The following is a 4949-nucleotide window of genomic DNA, read 5'->3' as shown; positions in this document are numbered from 1 at the left end:
CTTCAGAATTATGCAGACATAAAAGGTAGAGCTGGATTCGTTTACATATTGGTGACATCATAGCCTATACTTCCTGAAAATCTTTCCCAATGATTTCATATAGATATATAGAAACACCATAGGGAATATGATGCAGCTTCACAGCACCTGACAGATCAACATTCTTTGGTGTTACCCTTGTTTTGGAATGGAATATAAACTGACCTTTTCCAATCCTGTGGCAACTGTTGAGTTTTCCAAATGTGCTGGCATATTGAGTGTACCACCTTTACTGCATCATCTTCCTGGTGGACTATCTCCATCTATAGTCCTGGTGGACTATCTCCATCTTACAGGCCTTGCGGAAAGCTGACCAAACTGACAGGGCCCTTAGCTCTTCTGAGAACTCATTCCACCAGATTGGGGCCAGGGCCAAAAACGCCCTGGCTCTAGTTGAGGTCAGGTGGATGTCCCAAGGGCCTGGGACAACCAGTAGATTCATACCCACAGAGCAAAGAGCCCTGTGGGGGGCATAGACAGATAAGCAGTCCTGCAGATAAGCAGGACCCGGGCCATATAGAGCCTTAAAGGTTAAAACCAATATTTTGAACTTGACCCAGAAGCAGACTGGTAAACAGTGCAGATGTTGTAGCACTGGCTGGATATAGGCCCTCCAAGGTGTACTAGTGAGGACCCTCACAGCCGCATTTTGTACCAACTATGGTTTTAATATCAAAGCCAAGGGAAGATCCGGGTAGAACAAGTTACAGTGGTCTGGAAATGACCGTTGCATGGACCACTGTAACCAAGTGTTCTGAGGACAAGTAGGGCACTAGTAGCTGCTCTTGGTGCAGATGGAGTGGTATCCTTAGCCAAGCCTTCAGGTTATAGAACAATGTTATTCACCACCAGGGCAGAGTCTGCACTTACTTTGTTTATTCCATAGTCAATCCTGTTGAATTCAGATCGCTTTGAACTCGGGTCTTCCTCTCCCCCCCCCAATTGAAACAGGAAAGTCTTCTGCACGTGGTTAAGGACGCTCAGAAGGTGGGGGGGGCCTCTTTCTTTCTTTTCTTGAAGGGGAGGGGGGAGAAGCCAGGCAGGGAGCCTCTTTCTTTTCTTGGAGGGCAGGGGGAGAGGATCGAAAAAGGCAGAGGAGGGAGGGAAAATCCAGGACCGACAGAAGTTGAGAGAAGTTAGGGGCTTCTCCTTTAAGGCAAGTGTGTCACATAACCAGGTGTAGCCTATCAGAGGTTCTCTACCACGGAGCTTTTTTAATTCAGGATTTTCAGCACTCCAAGATATCGCAAAATAAAGGTAGGGTCACTCCGAATCAATCCTTCTTGCTGCAGAAGGAAAATTTAAATTGCCCAAAATCCAAACAGAAATCGCATTCTGTGTAGAGGGCAGGGACTGAATCGATCTGGGGTTGGAATAAAAGCTCCATGCAGTTTACACTCTGATCTACCGTTATACCTGCGCCAAATATCAGATCGAGTGTATGGCCAGCCTGATGGGTGGGACCAGCAATAAATTGTGGGAACCCTAGTGTCTCCATGGCAGACACTAGACCCAGGCCAAGCATATGACTTTAGCATATGGCTTCTGATTCTGCAATCATCTCTATCAATTGGAAACTGCTGGAGATATTTCTACAGATGAAGGAGTGTTAGAAATCAATAGACTTTCTTGAGATCAGATTTCCTTGAGTAGAACCAGGCACAGATGTGGATCAGGCTTCCCCTTCCCCATACCAGCTAGCTAATTCCAGATTTATTTTCATTTGTCTATTGCCAGCAAGAGTCATTTTAAGTATGACTTGAAGGGAAAAGGACAATGATGCCCTGTACCTCTGCATCCATACCAAGTGTTTTTAGTGGACATTTTCATTGAAGCTATTTTTGTGCCAAATCAAATCATGTATATGTTTCTCAGTGGATTTATAATTTAGAGACATTTTCCTCTGTCCAATAAATTTAGTCCACTGACCACTCTATATTAATTTGCTTTAGACACAGGAAAGACCCCAACTTACAGGTACTTCAAAATGCAATTGTAATATGCATGCAATTAGTTATGAACTGACATCCCAGATTTTTTTCTTTTAAAAAGTCCACCTTTAGGAATAAACACAATCAATGTCCATCAGTTTTTCAGGGGGGGAAAGGAGAGTTAGATTTAGAAGACATATTGACATTGATTTTTAATAGTGAAAACTGTCAGCTGTATTTGTCTAGGGAGTGTTATTATTAGAAAGGGAATCTCAGTAGTTTTATTCTTAAAGGCAAACTATCTTCTGTATTCAAACAAGAAGGAAAAGCCATCTTCAGGTCTAAGAGCCTGGAAAAATGTTTGCATTATGTTTGGAGGGAAACACTCATTTGCCAAGTTCGGGAGAGGAAACCTCATGAGTGCTCTGCTCTATTAATCTAGCAATTTTTTAATGTTGCAGATTATGTGATGAAGGGAGTTTTGTCCCTCAAAAATGTGTATCCCATTTTTTTTGTTGGCGTCTAAGGTGCTCCTGGACTTGAATCTAGCTCTTCAGGAGTGCCGAGACTCAGCTTATGCCTGAAGTCATCCTTGCTAATTAATTGGATGAGTGGGTGCTAACATCTCTGATTAAATATTTAGTTGATCAATCATACTGATTAATCAAATATGCTTTGCAGTCCTTCTTGGCAGGTATAAACCTGTTGTGAGAAGCCCAGGCTGTAGGCCAACCCCAGGAATAATCTTTGGATGCTTTTTGGATTCCTTACCAAACAGTTGCTGCAATCCATTACACAAAAGTCTATTGGGATGTAGAAATGTATCTATGGAATATAATGTATGCCCTTGACATCAAGACTGTTGCTTTACATGGTGCTAGCTGAAACCTACTTGATAATAGAGATATATTTTACAATCTCTTTAAAGATGTAGGCTCTCTGGAGTCTGGGATATTCTGAGCTAATGCATGGAGAAGAGCCAGCTATTTCCTGCCAAACAGTGTGTCAGAGCTTGGCATGCACAACTCTATTAGTCTAGTGATTTTATGTTGCAAATTATTTTAAAGATGATGTCGCTGGGTTTGCTAGTCATTTCAACACACTAAAATGATTTTCATTCAAGGAGATTCACTTTGGGTCCAAATAACATATTCATTGCTACAATTAGTAAATAATAAGGATAAGGACTCTTCCACGTATCTGCTAGTATGTCTGCAGTTCTTTGTATTTCTGAAGTAGGAAACTCCTCCTAAAACAGTAAGGGGAGAATAAAAGGACACGTAAAGAAAATGCTCTTGGTGGTACACACCTATGATTTATCTCTTTCCAATGTTTCCTAGCATTTTAAAGATGTTCACTATGGAGAGAGAAGAAATGAGTGTTGGCAAATGGCTAAGCAGGGCATCTTCAGTATTTGCCCTTGAGATTGTCAGTTGCTGATGCATTGAACCAATGCCCATCAATCCCATAAACTTAAACTCATTTTAGATGAGAAAATCTGTTTCATCTGAATCTAATTGTGCCCTTTTGTTGCTCTAGCACAGACCTGAATTACCATTGGGTTTCAAATTTAAACAAGTGTTGTCTTTGATTTGTTCTCTTCATCTTAGCATTCAGTATTTTGGAGGTAAAGAATTCTAGTCATTCACTTGTTAGCTGGCACATTCAAACTTCCTTCATAAGCAATCTGGTAACACATTGTTCTTTAGCTACTTGGGTGCCCTGTTGGGTTTTTGTGGCAACATGTGATTTTAGGCAGCATGGATAAAAAAGAACAAGTAAGAATCATAGTCTAGTTGTATGCTTGTGTACTTATGGGTGTGGAGAGGTGGGGGTGTTTGATTTATGGCATTGTGAAAAGAGGACACAGTCTATTTCTTGAATAATTAGCATATCCTTGAAGCAAGACCTTTCTGGTTAGGTCTACGAATTCAAACTTCAATTTGTGGCTTGTTTCAACCAATGTTATGTTGCCAGGTAACCATTTGCGAGGCAGGAGGGCACACGGGTTTTTACTTTTGGCATAAACTGGCCACAGCTTTAATTTAATAAAGATGAGCGAAGGCATACCAAAGGTAGGGGGGGGCGGATCCCGACTGCACCTCCCCTGCTCCTGCCAGCAGACAGGAGCCCCACAGGGAGGGAAAACCCATCAGCAGGCCTTCCTGTTGGGCTGAGCAACCAGCTGGTCATGCTCCCCCTAACCATCAGGCCTGCTGAGTCCTGGGAAGAAGCCGGCTAGCAGGAACAGTGATGGCAAAGGAGACTGCATGGGTATGCCAGCCTTCTTTTAAACCTTCCGCTCATTGCCCCCCCCCCCCCCGTTTTTCACAGGAATCCGCAAGAGCCGGCTGTGCAAACACGCACACACAGGAGCCCACTCGGTTCTTTGTATGCGGGGCACTTCTGCACATCGCAATGGCAGCTGTGTGCTGATGGCTGCAGCTGTATTTGCCACAGGTAGTAGTGACTCACTTTACTTCTTGCATTGTTATTCTCTTATAGTCAACACAAAGGATTTTCAGTGGTTCTACACACACAGGATAGTTGGGATTCACTGCCATTATGTGCTCAGCAGCACATATAGTAAAATTGAATGATACAGAGAAGATTAGCATGGCCCCTGCACATTCACTGCTGTTATTCAATCAAATTGAAGTGTTCTTGAATCAAGACAGGCCATTGTAAACATTTAAAAGGAAAGAGCCACATACCAGTAAAAGCATTGCTTCCTTCCCAAATTTTGCATCAACCTATGACATTGATCATTTAGACATCTGCTGTTGGTTTGGAGAGTGCTTTACCATTCTTACCCCATTTTTGTTTCTCATCCAGCCAAGTAGGTTCAGTATTTTTACAGTTGAAGAAAGGAGAAGGATTTGCTGCTTAGTGAGCCTGAGGTTGAGCTGGGATTTGAAAGCAGGTGGCCCAGGTCCAAGCGTAAGACACTCTCTGCACAGGTTCCCTAATGGTATCGGA

The 4949-nt window shown here is 42.7% G+C and overlaps 1 pseudogene; it reads left to right on the top strand.

Annotated features, from left to right (window-relative positions):
- The first annotated feature begins 4537 nt into the window (after positions 1–4537).
- Positions 4538–4636, top strand: LOC143828063 (U6 spliceosomal RNA; annotated as a pseudogene).
- Positions 4637–4949: the final 313 nt, after the last annotated feature.

Source organism: Paroedura picta, chromosome 1 (genome assembly GCF_049243985.1).
Source record: "Paroedura picta isolate Pp20150507F chromosome 1, Ppicta_v3.0, whole genome shotgun sequence".
NCBI classification, from domain to species: Eukaryota; Metazoa; Chordata; class Lepidosauria; order Squamata; family Gekkonidae; genus Paroedura; species Paroedura picta.
This window is presented reverse-complemented; position numbering and strand designations above follow the sequence as displayed.